The sequence below is a fragment of the Equus przewalskii genome, chromosome 4 (genome assembly GCF_037783145.1).
Source record: "Equus przewalskii isolate Varuska chromosome 4, EquPr2, whole genome shotgun sequence".
Taxonomy (NCBI): Eukaryota; Metazoa; Chordata; class Mammalia; order Perissodactyla; family Equidae; genus Equus; species Equus przewalskii.
Genome location: NC_091834.1, coordinates 8844343 through 8864727, shown reverse-complemented (window position 1 = coordinate 8864727; position 20385 = coordinate 8844343). Strand labels below are relative to the sequence as shown.

Sequence of the window (20385 nt, the reverse complement as noted above, 5' to 3'; positions counted from 1 at the left end):
TAAGATCTGATATCATAAGGCTTCTGGAAGAAAATATAGGTAGTACACTCTTTGACATCAGTATTAAAAGGATCTTTTCGGACACCATGACTTCTCAGACGAGGGAAATAATAGAAAGAATAAACAAATGGGACTTCATCAGACTTAAAGCAAGGAAAAACAGAATTGAAAGAAAAAAACAACCCACCGATCGGGAAAAAATACTTGCAAGTCGTATATCTGACAAAGGCTTAATCTCCATAATATATAAAGAACTCACACAACTCAACAACAAAAAATCAAACAACCTGATCAAAAACTGGGCAGGGGACATGAACAGACATTTCTCCAAATAAGATATACGGATGGCCAATGGGCACAGGAAAAGATGTTCATCATCACTGATCATCAGGGAAATACAAATAAAAACTACACTAAGATATCACCTTACACTCATTAGAATGGCAAAAATAACCACAACAAAAAGTAACAAATGTTGGAGAGATTGTAGAGAAAAAGGAACCCTCATACACTGGTGGGAATGCAAACTGGTGAAGCCACTATGGAAAACAGTATGGAGATTTTTCAAAAAATTAAAAATAGAAATACCGTATGACCCAGCCATCCCACTACTGTGTATCTATACAAAGAACTTGAAATCAGCAATTCCAAAAGTCCCATTCACCCCTATGTTCATTGCAGCATTATTTACAATAGCCAAGATGTGGAAGCAACATAAGTGCCCATCAACTGATGATTGGATAAAGAAGATATGGTATATATACACAGTGGAATACCACTCAGCCATAAAAAAGGATAAAATCGTCCCTTTCACAACAACATGAATGGACCTTGAAGGTATTATGTTAAGTGTGATAAGCCAGATAGAGAAGGACAATCTCTGTATAACTCCACTCATATATGGAAGTTAAACATGTAGACAAAGAGAACAGATTAGAGGCAACTGGGGAAAGGGGGAGTGGGGGCTGGGCACAAAGTGTGAAGTGGAGCACCTACAACACAACTGACAAACAGTAATGTACGACTTAAATTTCACAAGGTTGTAAACTATCATAGTCTCAATAAAAAGTTAAAAAAAAGAGCAGAAAAAAATAATTTCCTATGTTCAAAAAGACTGAGGTCTCTCTATTAAGGTTTTTTTTAACTGTTTCTGTTGTCATGTTGATTGAATGGATAACTGAGCATTTTTTCCAATTTGACGAAGTGTTTTAAAACTTTTTGATATTTTTGAGGAATTTGCCTCAAGATTAAAGCTTTTCTTTTGATTTAAAATAGGAAAATTTGAGAATTTCTAATTAACCCTGGAACTTCTCAAAGAACTTTCTCTCTCTCTCATTCTCATTTGGTATGTTAAATTACATGGGAAGCATTATCAAGTAAATGATGCTAAACTTTCCTAGGTGATATTATGTCGGTAAATGTTATCAATATAAGTGTTTTTAAAATTACATAACGCTCGTAAAATTCTGATCTACCCTGGTTAAAAGTCATAATTCTAGTTATTATAAAATGTTGTATGTCACAGAAATAACCAAATTTCTTTGTCAAATCCCGTTTTTATGTCTTTTGTCATTTACAGACAGTTTTGTTTTACTCTGCTTTTACAAATATATTCATCTTCAAAGAGATTCATGGAAAGAACTCTGACACTGACTCTGGAATACAAGTTTCTGAGAAACTTTCAGATCATAAAAATGAACTGGATAATAAAAATTTCAGAACTCTAATTAAACTGATGACTTCATGAAACTGTTAACATAAGATCAAGGTCAAGAGTTGATTATATGGGACTGAATGAACTGATGAGGATGATTATCTTTTATAGGACTTTTTATTTGAAATATTGCTGATTTTTTAAATGTTCTGTTTTTCAGGTTTAAGAAACCTTTTCTCATTTCTCTTAAGCTAACAATGACACAGCAATTTCAGAATTATACCTTTGTAAGCAGAAATGAAACATTTATCTTTTTCTCCCTACCTGAATTTGGAAACTCTTAGTGAATGAATACTCTTATTTCATAGCAGTAGAGTTATTTGCATAAGTTCAGTGAGAATCTGTTCTCCTTATAACAGGACACAATTGAAAACACTGGTTATATTACCAAAACTTTGACTGGAATTTTCCTATTTGAGAGAAACATGCATAGACTCAGATATGACCAGACAGCTTTTGAAGAATAAAGATTGGAATTGATGGAAGAAAACCACTTGGAAATATTGTCCTGGTACCTTACTTACAAGTTGCCCAGCAACCTCATCAGCTGAGTAAAGAAGGTCAATTTCCTGGCAGGCAGTTCACCCAAATCTATAGGTATTGCAGGCAAAGTCTGATGACAAGTCTTTGGCTTTGCTTTCCTGGTCTCAAGAGGCCTTTAAAGTTCAGTCTAAGATATCTTATAAAAATTTCCTTCAAAGCAAATTGAAAAGAGCCTATGTGATCAATTGCTAGTCTTGCTTACTTATGTAAATAGGCCAAGTGTATTGAAGTTAGACTTACTTTAAATTCCAATCAACGTTAATTTGGCTATCTTTGGTAAAAATGAGGGTGATTTTAGAGAGGAAGATTATATTTCAGTAGAAACTATAATACACAAATGTGGATCTCAGATTCTGGTTCTGTTAAGTGTCTTTGAGGTTTTTGTGTCCTACCTATAAACTAGACTGGATCCTGAATTCTTCCAGTCTCCTGAAATATCTGGCTACAAATCTCCAAACTACCATTTTCAAGTGTGTCCATCACTTTCATTTGGAATCATTAGGAACTGCAACCACCCTTTTTCCTGAAGCCTTGCAAACTGAAGCTGGATAAGTTGATATAAACTTAAGAGATATCATCACAATAGCATGTCTGTTGCTATGTAAGCCACTCTTCTTAAAGTTTCAAAGATGAGACTGTGGTGGATCAAAACAGGTCACTCCAAAATGTGTCTCTTTTTCTCAATTGTCTTTTCAGTGAGGAAGAGTGGCCCTGAGCTAACATCTGTTGCCAGTCTTCCTCTTTTTTTTTTTTTTTTTTTTGCCTGAATAAGAGTGTCCCTGAGCTAACATCTGTGTGTATCTTCCTCTATTTTTTGTATGTGGGATAGTGACACAGCATGGCTTGATGAGTGCTGTATAGATCTGTGCCCAGAGTCTGAGTCTGTAAACCCTGGGCCACTGAATTAGAGTGGGAAAACTTAACCACTATGCCACCAGTGTGGTCCCTGCCTTGATTATTTTTAAAGACAAAAAGATACTGAAAGAAACTTTGACCCTCCCACTTAATTGCCTAAAAGAATTTAAGATAGAAGGCCTGTTCCAGGAAGGAGCTAGTATCATAACTGTAGTGTAATGTAAAATGTGTCTGTCAGGTCATTGTCTATAGTTGGTCCATTTGCATTTCCATCTCCATGTAAAATGCCTTCCTCCCCTTTGAAGACTCAAACCATTATCCCCAACATGGTACTTTGTCTGTAACTGATGATGGTATTTAAGGTGACAGATTTTGGCCATTCTGGGAATTATTGAGCTTTCTTGGGTTTCTCCCATGTATACATATTATTAAACTTAGTTTGATTTTCTCCTGTTATTCTGTCATCTCAATTTAATTTTTAGACCAACCAGAAAGACCTACAGGGTGGAGGAATTGTCTTCCTCCCCTACAGCTACATTCTTTGCTCACGTTATCCTATTGACTCTCCAGGCAACCCCATGAGGTCCCTTTTTACAGATGAAAAAAAGGAGGTGACATAAACTGCCCAAGACTACAGAGCTAACGTTATTTTAGGACATTTAAAATCTCCTTCAGATGAGACCTCTGGGTGACACGTGCCAATGAAGCTCAGATGGTGCATATGGGTTTCTGGCATAGATTGCTGTTCTATGCTTGAGCTTCCCTCCCAAGTAAACAGCAAACTCATTGCTCTATTTGTATCAAGTAGGAAATGAAGCATGATATTTGTCTCCAGCCAGACCTGACTGCATATCCCTACATCATCCTCTGCAGACATTGTCAAGCTATAAAAACAGAAACCAGTTTAGGGGCAAAGTATTTATCTGGGATTAAAGAACTGCAATTCAGGAAGCACAGATTTACATAGAAACCCAAACGATGTTCCAATTACAAGAAAGGGGCTCAGGGTTTTTATGAGAAAGAGGAAAGAAGATGACATAGGTTGTATTGAAGAAGAATTCATTGGTGCTAAATGAGGCAAGGCTGGTTTGTGATCCACTTATTGGTAGGCAACTTTATCATCAGCAAAGTCCAGTTTCATCACTTCTCACAAACAGGATATTCTTGTCCTTACTGACTTCTTGGAATGTTGGCAGTTTGGTCCAGTTTGGAAAATAAGAAAACCAGATGAGCAAGAAAATTCTTCTGAAATGTCTTCCACAGCTTTATTTAATATGGCTCCACTCATGTCATCTTTCACACTTTTTCTTTTTGATGAAAATCTTTCTTCAAAGCATCACTGATCTAACACTGGAAAGCATTGATGATCGATTATTGGAAAGCATTGCTGATGAGCTATCAAAGCATCATTGGTCTCTTGTCTCAAGGAAGGCTCATTCCCAAGATGTCAAGTCTCACATAGGAGGGCAAGTGGTTTTCTTAGGACCCATTAGGCCACCTTTCAGCAATAAGAATGCCAGAGCAGAGGAAGTTTCTATAGTCAAGTTCTTTTAAGAGTAAACATTGTCTGAAGTTCCTTGAAGTTTCTCATGTGAAGTTTCATAAACCTTAGTAATCACTTCAAAGCACTAAGTGACCATTATCTGAGTGGTGTTTTTGTAACATGGAGCTATATAGAGTAGAAAAGATTTACAACAATGATAATTCTTATGAAAACATCAAAATGCTTAGTCAAAATTGGAGAATAGACAGGAACTAGGAAGCAATGCCTGAAGGCAGGCAGCTAAAGAGACCGAAGAACTATAGAATGTCAATGGGCACTGAAAAGAGTCAGTGAGACCAAAGGTAGTACCCTAAGCCAGGGGACTCTAGTCCACAGCTGTAACAATACCTCAAAGAGAATTGACAAGACTAGAATCCAACATCTACAAGATGCAAAGATAGTTTTTCTCTGCACAGTTACCCTCACTTTTTTTAACTAAAGATAATCATAGGAAAACTAATTTGTTTATGTTAAAAAAGTGAGAGTTTCTGAATTCTGGAGGGATCAGTAGGGAGAAAAAGTAAATATGTCACCTTTGTTTACAACGATATATCATACCAAATTGCTGATAGCTTGGAAATTGTTTATACTTGGAAAAACAAAACATTAGAACATCCTCCCCAGTTCATGTAGCCTCACATAATTAATATTTGTACTTGACCTTTTGATAGAAGTTTTGTGAAGTCATCAGTTTCTGTTAGACTTCTGCAGTTTCTTACCCAGTTCAGCTTTATGATCTAAAGATATATCAGAAACCTGTATTCTAGAGTAACTGTCAGAGTAAAACAATAACTATCAGCGACAAAAGACTTAACGTTATAATGCAACTGACAAAGAAACCTGGATATTTTTGTGACATACATTTTAATATAGTGACTAGAATTATGATTGATAACATTATACTAAGACATATTAGAATTTTTGGAATTTTATATAAGTTTTAGAACACACATTAATAATATTCATCCACACAATATAACTTCAGATGGTTTATCATCATTTATTAAACACTGCTTCTCATGTAACTTAACATACCAGGTAAGCCCATATTGTCTAATATCTCCCTTTTTAAATGAGGAGAGAACAAATTCTTTGAGGTGAGGTGTTCCGGGGGCCATCTAGAAAACCTCAAAGTTATTTCCATGTCAAAAAGACTTAATTTAGAATTTGATTTTGGGAAGATTTTCAAAAATATCAAAATGTTTTAAAGCTCTTGATCAAATAGAATCATAGGCCACTGTAATACAAGGTGTGCTTACCCACTTAACTGTGAAGACAATTAAAGATTTTCAGGCAAATACAGAAAGTTAGGTGTTTGTAAGAAAACGCTAAGATCTTGTGATTAAAGAACTGATTTAAAAATACAGGAAATTATTTTAATAAAATAATTACTTTAGGGCAAATTTAACAAAAACATCTCCATTTCTTATAACTTCTTTTACTGAAAACATACATTTTCTCATAGCATAATTTTTTTATGTGGCACAGGAAATGTTTACTAATAGAACTAAACATCTTTTAGTTTATCTGTAATAAATCCCAAGGTATATAAACTTAGACTTGTTTAGTAACTAATGTTTCAGTATTTAATCTTATTTGGAAATGATCTAGACATTCAACGAATTTCCATCATTTAACTTAACTTAGCAAAACTCTAAGGTTTCAAGTTACCAAAAAGATTATCAAGTTATTTTTAAGTAAATATATCATAACACATAATTATTGTCCAAAAATTCACCTAAAAACCTTTTAATATTACTTATATCTATTTAGTTTCTCAATAATTATGTTTAGATTTCCTACAAAAACTTCATGAGACATTAGACAAAGTCAGCCATCCAGTTTTTTGCTGCCAAATTTTTTAACAGAGATAACATGAATTTACTTAACTTTTAGTAAACTGAAGGTAGAACAGAAATTTTATATTTAATGCCAACAATTCCAAAGACAATAAACTTAAACTAGGTTTAATCCTAATTATTTCCTAGATCATGTGATCCTGAAATTCATTTGAGTTATTTTCTATTACACTTTTGAGAGTGAACTCAATGTATATAGCACATGCTTCACTCCAATTGATATAGCTCTTTTAGATATTATAGCATGCAGAAGTAGAAAAGTATTACGACCATATGACATACATATATGTAGACATACGTAAACAGAGACCCCACAGCTATTGTTCTAAAATTACTGTCATGAATCAGATAGACTAATACAAAGCTTACTAGTTATGAAAGAATACTTTAATTCAAATTGTGTTTCTGGCAGATGGAATAAATTAAGGTTATCTGCTTAGATGGTTAAAGCTTTTCTTCTTCTAATATTTGTGGAGAAGACACCTAGGATGCTAGCTTTTGGGTAATGGTGCTTCTATAACCATTTGCCTCTTTTTTCCTTCAGCTTTATGAATTGGCAATGGTCTAAAGAATTTCAGGAGAAGTTAAATGCTTTTTGAGATAAATAGAGGAGGTTTATAAGATGGATATAAGGGAATGAGTGGAATCTGAACTGCCCTAGAAATGCGCTTCCAGTTTTGCAAAATTTGTAAGATAAGGATAGTTGCTTTCTCTTTCTCAGAAATTTAGTTACAAATTAAATGATGTCATAGATTGATCTACCTGTACAACGAGATCATCCCTAATTTGCTTTTTTTCCCTCTGGGTACATAATTTTATTTTAACCTAGGGAAGACGGCCTATAAAAAATTCCTGTCAGGCTCTGAATATCAGCTTCCAGTTTGGCCAAATTTCTGATCATAAGTTACTAGATCTTTCAAATATCTTGCCAAGCTTCAGCAGGGACAAGCAGTAAATATTTCTGGCACTACTAAGTAACCCATTTAAATTTTAATTTTAGTTTTCCCTTGATTGTTTAAGGAAATAGTGTAGCAGTTTACCAGAAGATCTTTCAAACTCTTGTGAACTCTGGGGAGGACCCATATGGGATCCTCCTTTGAAGACAGATATGGAGGTATCTATAAAGCTATTAACTTAACGGACTTTTGTATAATATTTTCTTTTAGGTTTTTCTTACATGTTAATTTTTCATTAGCTTTCTGCAATAAAAATTTCAATAAGGTTTTTTTGGAATTTTGAAACTTTTGCTTTCCAGTATACTTCTTAAATCTCATCTAATTAGAACATTTCTTCTAACGGACAAGGTAATTCCCTGAGTCTGTTGGCAGTTTGGTAGGACCCTAGCCACAAATGCAGTTTAAGCCATATTTCTGCTCAATGATGTAAGACTACACATGTCTGTCCGACAATATTTTGAGGCCCCAAACTTGATGGATACTGAGAAAAGTTCTCAGGACACAATACATGATTAGTAATATCTTGCTGTTTTTGTAAATATTTACAGATTCTGACACTATTGATTTTAAACAGGTGCCTCAGATTGTGGCAGACTGGACTCCTGAGAAACTAAAATTTGTATTTAATTTTTCTGATCTGCTGTTCTCAAATATAGTGCACAAAAAGACAAGTTTTGGAAGCTCAAAGCAGCCCCAAAGTGGCCACTGTAATTTTAAATCATCTTTAGTATTATTGGTCCACTGGTACAAGAATTTACAAGAGGAAGGGCCATAGTTCTTAAATATGATTCCAGCTACAGTTCCTGAGGGAGGAACTTCTCAGGAACTTTCAGAGGATGAAATTCCCATGTTAAAGCATGGTGAGACAAAGAGTCAAGGAGACAAAGAGATATAAGTTGCAAGCCACAAGTTGTAACATATGCATCTGACCAACTGACTACAGCTGTTCAGACAAATAACACAACAGACAGAATTTTAGCATTCACCACATAGAGAATAAACCCTCAAATGGCAGCAGCCATAGCCAGCTCAAAGAGAGAGACATTTTCAGACAGCATTAGCCATGAGCCACCTTAAGGTGAACTACAGAGGGAAACTCTTCCAGATGGCAAAAGCCATGGTTTGGCTTGGAGAAAATTGTCTACTGGTTGATTGATCCCATATTGGGCTATTGCTCCCAGAATCCCCCCAAAAGTCAAAGACCTAAATGAAAAAGGGAGAGGGTAGTTAAACCTGAAAGGACTCATGATCAGAGGAGCCAGTGGTCCATGCAAGTGGTGTGCACACAAGGGGACTGGTGTTGGTATGAAACTCATTTCCAGGGAGTGCCAGTCCATGAAGGTGAGCTCACTTCAGATCCCACTTCTGACACCATATGTCAACCTACAAAAACAGAAATGAGTTTGAGGCAAAGCATTTATTTGGGATCAAAAAATTACAATTCAAGGAGCACAGATTCAAGTAGAAACCCAAATAGTTTCCTATGTACAAGAGAGGAGTTCAGGGCTTTTATGAGAAAAAGGGAGGAAGATGAGGTAAGTTGTATTACAGAAGAGTTCATCCATGCTAGGTGAGGGAAGACTAGGATTGTACATCATAGATTGGCTTGAGATCCTGTCATCAAGCAAAAGGCTAGACTTGTACTTCATTGATTGGTTAGTGATTTGGTCATCAGTAAAGTCCAATTTCATCAGTTCTTACAGACAGAATTTTCCTGTCTTTACCACCTGCTTGAAATGTTGGCACTTTGCTCCAGTTTAGAAGGTAAAGAAAACAGATGAGTAAGGCAATTCCTCTGAAATTGTGGTCCCAGCTCTGTTTTAGTATGGTTCCATCCATGTCATTTTTCACAATGTGCAACTTTGGGAAAGAGATTTAAAATATCAGCCCCGCTTTCTCTGCTTCTAAATTGAGCATTGTAATACTTATCCCACATGGCTATTTTCAGGATTTAATAAAGCAGTGAACGTAAACCAGTTAGTGCAGTGCTAGAGTGTAGTTGATGTCCAATCAAAGAATGCTATTGCTGCTCTTATTATTCCACCAACATTCTTTAAGTTTCTCAGAACTCTCGCCACTCATCATCCTTCCTTTCACCTTGTTGTCAGACTTCTGCCTCTTCTCTCTAGGCCCCTCCCTCACTCATTCCTCTCAGAAGTTGCCTCCTTGTAACCTCAGGAAGCAGCAGCTCAGGGCCTAACCTGGCCTCCACCACCCCTCAAGGTGCAGCTCCTCCCACAAGGTCACTCTGGGATTCTGTCAACCCCGGCGTGACACAGAGACATGCTGGGCCACTTTGCCCTCCTGTGGACCCTCCTATTCCTGGTAAGTCTGGTACTCTTTCCCAGAGCAGGGTGCAGAGTCTCTGAGGCCCTCACCACCCCTGCTTCACTACTGTTTCCCTTGTAGGTGACAAGACAGAGGTCAGGCTGGAGCAGCTGGTCTCAGTGGTGGCGCATGTGATCACCTTGGCTCAGCTTGGCCATCCTGCCATGCATGGTCCACATAACAATCAGCTACATCCACTTGGTACCAGAGCCAGTGGAGGGTAAGAATCTGAGAGACTCCTCCAACTGGCCATGTTCAAGGCAGATGGGCAGTGGGATTCAGTCCTAAAAGCAGAGGAAGCCACTGCAGTGGAGGCCAAGGATGGCACCAGCCATACCCTGTTGGCGCTGAGGGTAGAGAAGCATGATACCAGTGTGTGGTACTGCACTGCCTGGGACCAACATAGCCCCATGAGCCACACTTTTGCCCCCATGCAAAATGTACTTGGACTCTTTATTCCATCCATGACTGGCAACTTCCACCAGCTCTGAATCCTTTCAGTTACACTGGGGTTATCCCTCATCATCCTGGACTCTCCTAGATGCTACCTCCACAAGTCCACTGCAGATAATGGTTGAGACTTAAGAGTTGCTAGTGCACAGGCTGACGCAGACTCAGGGAGCCGTCTAGTCAGAAGGGTCCCTTCTAAAGGTCATCCAGTTCAGAGTTTCTGAAGCATTTGGGGAAAATCTGTGCTGGTAAATCAAGTAACCATTAGCCACATGTGGCTACTGAGTGCTTGAAATGTAGCTAGACCAATAGTCCAAGCTGAGATGGACTACATGTGTAAAATACAAACCATAACATAAGAAATGTGAAATATCTCATTAATAATTTTTACAATGATTGCATGTTGAAATGATATTTTGGATATTTTTGACTAAATAAAAATAGCCAAATTTGATTTTACTTGCTTTTTTATGTTTTTAATGAAGTAGCTTAAAAAATTTAACTTGTGGCTCGACTTTGTAACTCACATTTATTTTTGTGGGATAGCACTGTTACAGACTAACAATTTAAGAATCTGACCATCTCCCCTGAAGAATGCATAAATAAAACATTTTGCAAATAATTTCAAGGCTAAAGGACTCTTTGGAGATTTACCACAAAATGGTTAAAGCTGAGACTGGAAGTCAATTCCTAAACCCAGTTTCTAAGTTGTTCCCCACCAACTGTCAATCATTTTGTCATAGAGGAGTCAGCAGACAGATACATAGGAGACAATATTGCTACCTTCTCGGTGCCCTCATCCATTAGCAGGCCCGCCACTCAGATCACAGCGGTAGATGGCAATCCTCTTGCAGGGTGATGCAGTCAGCCCTGGGGAGACATCAGGTCCTTCCACGTCTCCCCTAACGCCACCCCATGTGGGAAATAGGGTGGATCTCCAGTTTCTCTGGACCTCTGTTCTCTCATCTGTAAAATGATGTGGTTTAACTGTGTAAATTATGTGGTTCTGATTCCTGTATTAAAGGAAAATCATAGAAAAAATATAACTATATTCACTATCTTCTTATAAAGACAGTAAACTTCTTGAAAACAAGAGAATAGAAAAGAAAAGAAAATGTGTGCTACTGATCCTCCAGCCCCAAACAGGAAACTCCTCAGCTGCTATATGTGGGGAAAGGAAAAAAAGGCTCTTTGAAGTCTAAGCTGAATTGAAACACCTTTTCAATTGAAAATTCAAAAATTTTGTATACTTTAATAGCATTGGTACAATGATTAATGAAGGAAAGTCTGAATTATCTGAAGGAAATCAGTCTCTCAGATTATTAACTCATTGTCTCCCCCAGCTTCTGTTTTTGTGGTTAGAAATTTATAATTCAGACACGCCTCTTGTGAAAGAGCCTGACACCCCCACCCTCTACTGAAGACCTATGTCAAGACTAAGATCTCCCAGTATGTGCGAGGAGGGGTCCAGACAGAGGGGGCTGAAACTTACTTTTGCCTTTGTTTTCAGGTTGTTCCTTCATTTCGTCTTCCCCATTGTCATGATAAAACAGAACCTTTCTGCTTCTTGCCCCCACCTCAGTGTCTGACTCCATGGAGGAGGGAGTTCTGTGAACTGGTGATAATAAGGAGTGTGGCCAACAGGGGAAACAAGCTCCTCACTCATCTCCTTACAGAACAGCATCGTCCACATTCCCCAGAGGAGCTGCCCAGCACTCTGCTGTGAGCCTCCACACCGCCCTACACCCCGTCTTCTCCCCTCACTGACTCTTGGTTTGCCCTTTATGAGCCCTGTGACTTTGAGTGAGGTGTTAATTCTTCTTAAAGGGGAGAAATAAGGCTGACACAGGTTCCTGGAGTGAACAAATGGGTAGCAAAGTCCTTCACTGAGACAAGAAAAAGATAGGGATTGGGGAAGGGAATGAGTTCACTTTGGCCCATGCACAATGTCAGTTTGAGCTTCTACATCAGACATGCTTGAACATGCCCAGTAGTCAGCTGGATACGTGCCTATGGAGCTCAGGAGAAGCTGTGGCATGGAGATGGACCTGTAATTTCCTCCTATCATCCCTTCCCCTGTTTTCCCTAAGATAATTAAAGCCGTGGATGGGAAGAGACCCCTTGGGCAGAGAGGTAAAACAAGAGAAAATCTGGAAAACAGCAACTGTTGGTGGATTGGGGAAGAGAAGTCTGTAAAAATACCCAGGACAGATGGGATGTCTTGGGTTAGAGAAAGAAAAGCAGACAAAAAGAAAACTCAGGGAGCCAGAAAGAGGAAACTCAGTTTCACAGAGGAGAAGCTGGGGTTTTGTAGAGATATATTGTTCAGGTGCCTGAGGGAGAGGACGTAAACGTGAACCTTAAACAGAAGCAAACAAACCAGAATGGGTTATTCAGAGCCCTGAAGGTGTCAGTACCGCTCTAAGCTGTAGGGTGTGTGGGTAACTGAACAGATGGAAGCAGACTGAGGAAACAAAGTCTCTCCAGCTGGTTGCAGAAGTTCCCTGTGGGCCCAACAATGCACAAAACAGCCCAGACCACCCTCCGTTCCTCCCATCAACTCTGGCCTGACAGCTCACTGGGGATATTGAGGATATCTTCTGTGACAGGCAGTGGGAGAAATGAGAGAGGTCCAACATGATAGCACTGTCATGCCGTCTCTCTATTAGGCAGCTCTCCACAGTTAGTTGCCATATCATTGCATCTGTATTACACCGAAATAATAGCGTACATAGTGGGAGCTTCATGAATACTGTTGGGACTGAGTCCTCTCAGAGTTCTATGGTGGCCGTCTGGACCATGTGGTCTGATCTAAGGTGGAGGACCTTGCTCTGCTGTCTTCACATAGAGTGGATGTGCTAACAGTGGTGAGGACGCTCCTTCACAAAGAGGCAGGGGAGCCATGTTCACCCTCCCCAGTGGGAGGTTTGGCTTGGTGAACTCAGCCAAGCCACAATGTTCTAAGAGTCTTCTCAGCAGGGGTTGCAGGCCGCCCTGGAGGAGAGCACAGTTCATACAGACATGCTGTCACTCTTCCAGGCATTACCTCTCACATCATTGTAGCTTGTAAGTTGTTTTCCTCCCAATTCCCTTTGACAGCTATTCTCTAATTTGGTAATTTTTAGAAAAATTCTAAGTTTTCACTCATTACTCTCCTCTTTCCATTTTTTTTTAAAGTATGAATGTATGGTGTAGGTCATCTAGAGCAACCTCAACTTTCCAATAGTAAAGAGCCCTCCAAAACAGCCCACCTGGAATGTGTGGTATCTGCTGTAACAATTTCTACGACATCCATATATTGGCATCAGGAAAGCCCTGGTCAAGACTGGTAGCCCCTGCTGCACGTTTCATCTGACAGCACTGTCAGGATGGAGTCAGACATTCCAACGGGCAAATTTGAGGTAGATGAGATACCTGGAACTTCTACGTCCACCCTCTCCATTCACAATGTAGGGAAAGAAGACTCGGACACCTACTCTTGTGCCTTCTGGGAGGTGCACAGAGGCAGACGTTAGAGCCACGTCAGTCAGTAAATGTTCAGTGGTTCCTCATTCACTATTATGACCTGGGAAAGCACAGTTACCACTTGTATGCTCTCATGCAGTTTTCTAGATAAACACATGTAAGTGACTATATATGGAGTTGCCAAATTCTGTATTTGCTCAAAGAGGAAGCTTTGTATAAGTAGGTGCAAATGATCAGTTTTGTCTTTTCAGGCATCTACTTTTTCTCCAACAGGCTTTCCCATGGCACCCACATTTATTCATCTGGGTCATCCTCCCCAACTCTGTTTTATTTTTTACCAAGATGTGTATGCCACATCATTTCTATGGCTTCTTTTGTAAAACTAGCCTATTTGCATTACATTAGTTTTTTGGACCCAACTTTCTGCTTTGATTAAATTACTGGATATTAAATTAAATTATCTTCATTCTCCTAGAGGCTATAATGTAACAAACACAGCATGATCTGACCACAAGAAGGGCCGACTGCAATGATAATGTAGCAGATGCATGCCCTGGAGTGGTGATATTTGATTTTGCACAAACTTATAAACACTGCTACTTAATGAGTTTGAATCAAAGTCTACTTTGGGTTGGAGTTTGAGGACTAGCTCATTTTCTGGCTTAAGATTCAATTCATCCAACAGTAATTGTTTGACTGACTCCTCTGAGCCAGGCACTGTGCACAGCAGACATTTCAAGTCTCATCTGCTCTGTCAAGGCTGCAGTTGCTCCTGCAGAGCCCCTTTCTCCTGCTGCGCTGCCATTATCTGGCTACATATTTGGTAAAGCAAAGTGGTTGGGACCCAGGCCTCTTGTATAGAGAGCTCCAGGTCTGACCTGGGCTCTGACACTGCCCAGCTGTGTGTCAGGTCAATAGCTTCTCTAGCCCATCTCCTCACCTGTAAAACAGAGGTCCTGTAGTTACCTGATGGGTGGTTGTAAGGGTTCCTGAGATGATACAGAGTCAGGGCTTGGTCCAGTGCACGGCACACTGTGAGAGCTCAGTAATATTAGCTGATTAAAATAAAGAAACAAAATAACAACTAGCATACATATGCATACAAGAACAGACACGCGCACACACACACACACACACACACAGGACCCACACAGCTTTGTATACCAGGGCTTAGCACCACATCTGTCATAGTGTGACTGACTGACAGTTAGAGAGAGATTAGATAGATATGAACAGACTCTCACAAGTAGTCATCCCAAATCAATTTAAACTTAAGTTTTCAATCATGATTCTATAGTCCCTTTGACTTACTCACATTAAGGAGACAGTGGCCTGGTGCTTGGAGCAAACCACCTCTATTGGGGATAACCAAGTGCATATTTGGAGTCATGTCCTCCTCCCGCCCTTCTCCTTAGGCTGAGGACACTTGGACCACACCCACCAAAGGTAAACCAGCCAGAGCAAGCCAGCCTTGTCCTAAGTGAACATTATTTGCCAGTTGAATGGTGATTTAAATTTCTGATTTATAGAAACACTGTAAGTGTCTACTAGAATGTACAGTGCTGAATATAGTGGGGACTCAGGCGATGTCTGATGAATTAAGATGAATATGTTGATTATTGTGGTGCTCATGTTATCTAGTGGGTGGGGGATTTTGTGTACTTGGATGCCTGAAGGATCCTCATGATTTTGGCTCAAATTTTTCTTTAGAAAAAGTGGGTGAGACATGACGACTCTGAGTAATAGAAGCCATTCTGAAGAAAAGCCAAGAAAATCTTCCGAATCTCTGTTTTCACCCCATTCCTCATACATACAGTACTGTTGGAGAGTGATGTCTGTAACCTAGGAGTCATCTTGTAAAAATCACAATTCAGAACTTGTGAGGCCCCCCCGAAATCCACGTAGGCTGTTTTTTCTTAGCAGCTCTTCTTATTGAGCCCTGAGAATGGGTTCAGAGAAAAGGGTACGTCTTTGGATCAGTCATCTCTGGATGTTAGGCTCATGGATATTTTTTCTATGTCATTTCTGTAGTCCTCAAATTGCCTAGTAGAAAATACTTATGACTTTCGAATTTTATTTTAAAATTTATTTTGAAGAAGAATTCATGTTTCAAAATATTAAAACTATCTCTGCATATTATTGATCACTTAGAGATCACACGAAATTTGGCAATTAGGAAAGCCTACAATGGGCTCTGTCATGAACACTTTTTCTTTCCTTTTCTCTAACAATTTTTGCCTTTTTGAAATTTTTTAATTAATTAATTATTATTGTTATTATTATTTTGGTGAGGAAGATTGGCCCTGAGCTAACATCTGTTACCATTCTGCCTCTTTTTGCTTGAGGAAAATTGTCCCTGGGCTAACATCTGTGCCAACCTTCCTCTATTTTAATGAGGGATGCTGCCGCAGCATGGCTTGATGAGCAGTATGTAGGTCTGCGCCCGGAATCTGAACCTGCAAACCCTGGGCCACCGAAGCGAAGCATGCAAACCTAACCACTATGTGAATGGGCTGGCCCCAACTTTTGCCTTTTTTACACAAAAAAATCTGTTTTCTTTCCTGATTCCTACTGATATTGTCCACCAAGTTAGAGACAATATTAATGTAATGATAGCTTACTGTGCTTCAAAATCTCTTTTTCCCTAAGTTGTACAGAGAGGAGGTTTTACAGATAGTGGTAAAAATACTCAGTTCTTTTTTTTTTTTATGCCATTTACTGAGAATTTTTTTATTATTATTTTTGCTATATTATTGAGGTCTCACTGGTTTATAGCATTGTGTAAATTGCAGGTGTACATCACTATATTTCAGCTTCTGTATAGACTGCATTGTATTCCCCAACAAAAATCTAGTTTCTATTTGTCACCATATGTATGTGAACCTTTACCCCTTTTTCCCTCTCCCCACCCCTTCCCCTCTGGTAACCACAAATCTGTACTCTTATTTATGTGTTTGTTTGTTTATCTTCCACATGTGAATGAAATCATGAGTATTTGTCTTTCTCTGACTTATTTAGCTTAGCATTATATCCTCAAGGTCCATCCAAGTTCTCACAAATGGCACGATTTCAACATTTTTATGGGTGTGTAGTATTCCATTGTGCATATATACCACACCTTCCATATCCATTCATCCATAATGGGCACTTGGGTTGCTTCAAGTCTTGGCTATTGTGAATAATGCTGCAATGAAGATACAGGCATGTATATCTTTTCAAATAAGTGTTTTCATGTTCTTTGCATAAATACCATAAGTGGAAGAGCTGTTTCATATGGTAGTTCTATTTTTAAATTTTTGAGAAATCTCCATACTGTATTCCATAGTGGCTGCCCCAGTTTTCAATCCTTCCCACAGTGTATGAGGGTTCCTTTTTGTCCACATCCTCTCCAACACTTGTTATATTTCTTGTCTTTTTAGTAATAGCCATCCTGACAAGTATGGATGTGGTGATATCTCATTGTAGTTTTGATTTGCGTTTCCCTAATAATTAGTGATGTTGAACACATTTTCATGTGTCTGTTATCCATCTGTATGCCTTCTTTGGAAAAATGTCTGTTCAGATCATCTGTCCATTTTTTGATTGGGTTGTTTGTTTTTTCATTGTTGAATCATGTGAGTTCTTTATATATTTTAGAAATTAATGCCTTATCTAATATCTGATTTGCAAATATTTTCTCCCAATTGATGTGTTGCCTTTTCATTTTGTTGATGGTTGTTTTTGCCATGAAGCAGCGTTATGGTTTGATGTACCTCCATTTATTTATTTTTTCTTTTGTTTCCCTTGCCTGAGGAGACATGGTATTCTTAAAGATGTTGCTAAGACTGATGTCAAAGAGTGTACTGCCTATGTTTTCTTCCAGGAGTTTTATGGCTTCAGGTCTTACATTCGAGTTTTTAATCCATTTTGAGTTAATTTTTGTGTATGGTGTAAGATAACAGCCTACTTTCATTCCTTTGCATGTGGCTGTCCAGTTTTCCCACCACCAATTACTGAAGAGACATTGCTTTCTCCATTGTATGTTCTTGGCTCCTTTGTCTAAGACGAGCTGTCCATAGATGCTTGCTTTAGTTTCTGGGCTTTCAATTCTGCTCCACTGGTCTCTAAGTCTGTTCATCTGTGAGCACCATCCTGTTTTGATTACTATAACTCTGTAGTATATTTTGAATTGAGTGAGCATGGCTCCTCCAATTTTGTTCTTTTTTCTCAGGATACCTTTGGTTATTCAGGGTCTTTTGTTGTTTCATATAAATTTTAGGATTCTTTGTTCCATTTCTATGAAAACATCATGGGGTTTCTGATTCAGATTGCATTGAAATCTGTAGATTCCTTTAGGTAATATAGACATTTTAAGTATGTTAATTCTTCCAATATGTAAGCACAGAATATCTTTTTGTTTCTTTGTGTCTTCTTTGATTTCTTTCAACACTGCCTTATAGTATTCAGCGTACAGCTCTTTCATCTACTTGGTTACATTTGTTCCTAGGTATTTTATTCTTTTTGTTGTGATTGTAAATGGAATGTTATTCCTGATTTCTCTCTGCTAGCTCGTTGTGCTTAGAAACACAACTCAAGTTTTGTATGTTGATTTTTTTTACCCTACTACTTTAGTGTTTTCATTTATTATTTCTAGTAGCTTTTTGGTGGATTCTTCAGGGTTTTCAATATATAAAATCATGCCATCCACAAATAGTGACAGTTTTATTCCTTCTTCTCCAGTCTGGATACATGTTATTTCCTTTTCTTGCCTAATTGCTCTTTCTAGGATTTCCAATACTATGTTGAATAAGAGTTGCAAAAGTGGGCATCATTGTCTTTCTCCTGTTCTTGGGGGCTAGCTTTCAGGTTTTTACCATTGAGTATCTGTGTGTTTGTCATATATGGCCTTTATTATGTTTAGGTATTTTCCTTCTGTAACCATTTTATTGAGAGTTTTTATCATAAATGGATGTGAATCTTGTCAAATGCTTTCTCTGCATCTATTGACATGATCGTGTGATTTTTATTCTTCATTTTGTTAATGTGGTGAATCACATTGATTGAATTGTAGATGTCGAAACATCCTTGCATCTGTGGAATTAATCCCACTTGATTGTGATCTATGATATTTTTAATCTATAGTTGTATTCAGTTTGTTAATATTTTGTTGAGAATTTTTGCATCTGTGTTTGTCAGGATATTGGCCTGTAATATTCTTTTTTGTGTCATCCTTGTTTGGTTTTGGTATTAGAGTAATGTTGATCTTGTAAAATGAGTTAGGAAGCATCCCCTTCTCTTCAAGCTTTTGGAAAACTTTGAGAAGAATAGGTACTAAGTCTTCTTTTAATGTTTGGTTGAATTCACCAGAGAAGTTGCCTGGTCCTGGACTTTTTTGGGGGGGAGGTTTTTTTACTGCTCTTTTGATCGCCTTGCAAGTGATTGGTCTGTTCAGATTCTCTATTTGTTCCTGATTCAGTTTTGGAATGTTGTATGATTCTCGGAACTTATCCATTTCTTCCTGGTAATCCACTTTGTTTACATATAGCTTTTCATAGTATTCTCTCATACTACTTTGTATTACTGTGATATCTGCTATAAGTTCTCCTCTTCCATTTCTGATTTTATTTATTTGAGCCTTCTCCTTTTTCTTAGTATATCTAGTAAAGTTTGTCAACTTTATCTTTCCAAAGAAGCAGCTCTTAGTTTCATTGATCTTTTCTATTTTCTTTTTAGACTCTATTTTATTTATTCCCACTCTGATTTTTATGATTTCCTTCCTTCTACTGATTTTGGGCTTCATTTGTTCTTCTTTTTCTAGTTCCTTTAGTTGTAATGTTGAAGTGTTTATTTGAGGTTTTTGTTCTTCTTAGAGGTAAACCTGTATTTCTGTAACCTTTCCTCTCTGTACCATATTTGCTGCATCCCATAGATTTTGATATGTTGTGTTTCATTGTCACTTGTCTTTAGGTATTTTTTTGTTTCTCCCTGGATTTCTTCATTGATCTTACGGTTATTCAGTAGCAAGTTTATGACTTTTTCAGCTTTCTTCTTGTAGATTTCTAGTTTCATACCCTTGTGGTCAGAAAAGATGCTTGTTATGAATTAAAGTTTTAGTTTAAATAAATAGTATATTATTTCTTAGGACATAGAATTCTATAAATTTCTTCTTTTCTTCCAGGAAAAGTAACGTCATCATAGAAATTATTTTCTCATTTGGTGTTGCTGGGTAAAGAATCATATTGCCAAATGGTAAAAGTGGCTTTATTAAAATTGGAGAACTTTGTTCACATTTCTCAAGTCTATTTATATTGGCATTATTTCTGAAGAATTATTCAGAAGAACTGAAGAATTTCTTCCTTTCTGAAATACATCCCTAAATTGCTAACGAAGCAGCCCTGATGTTTGTGAGAACAAAAGGGCCTTTGCTTTGATGCAAACTCTGAGAAGACTCAACACAATTGAACACCTGGAAATAAAAGAAAAAGTTTTAATTCTCTGAATGCTTTGTGTAGTAACTTAGAAAAGTAGTTGGCTGACGAGATGGGCCTGATATCTTCTTTTTCTTCTCTGATTCTTTCCGTTTTCCATCAATGATTTTCAATGCTTAGTGCGTTGTTTGAAAACAGACATTTGGGTCAATTTATCTGAGGAAAACTTATAAAATACCTGAAGCCACAAAACTTATATTCAAGG

The 20385-nt window shown here is 38.0% G+C and overlaps 1 protein-coding gene, 3 long non-coding RNA genes and 1 gene segment (V, D, J or C); 2 read left to right on the top strand and 3 right to left on the bottom strand.

Annotated features, from left to right (window-relative positions):
* Positions 1-20385, top strand: part of LOC103545034 (platelet binding protein GspB-like) — a 476815-nt gene that overhangs the window by 347747 nt on the left and 108683 nt on the right. The gene's annotated exons all lie outside the window — the stretch shown is intronic.
* LOC139082756 (uncharacterized) overlaps positions 1-20385 on the bottom strand; it is a 178916-nt gene that overhangs the window by 119483 nt on the left and 39048 nt on the right. The gene's annotated exons all lie outside the window — the stretch shown is intronic.
* LOC103542514 (T-cell receptor gamma chain C region C10.5-like) overlaps positions 1-20385 on the top strand; it is a 49821-nt gene that overhangs the window by 11643 nt on the left and 17793 nt on the right.
* LOC139082751 (uncharacterized) overlaps positions 1-20385 on the bottom strand; it is a 38577-nt gene that overhangs the window by 15645 nt on the left and 2547 nt on the right. The window lies entirely within an intron of this gene.
* LOC139082750 (uncharacterized) lies at positions 4016-13197 on the bottom strand. Of its 2 annotated transcripts, XR_011538954.1 has the most exons (3): positions 11741-13197; positions 11032-11214; positions 4016-8853 (listed from the first exon to the last, which is right to left on the bottom strand). It is a non-coding gene; the product is annotated as an uncharacterized lncRNA (long non-coding RNA). The 2 variants fall into 2 exon arrangements; XR_011538953.1 differs by lacking the exon at positions 11741-13197 and having other exon boundaries at positions 11032-11706.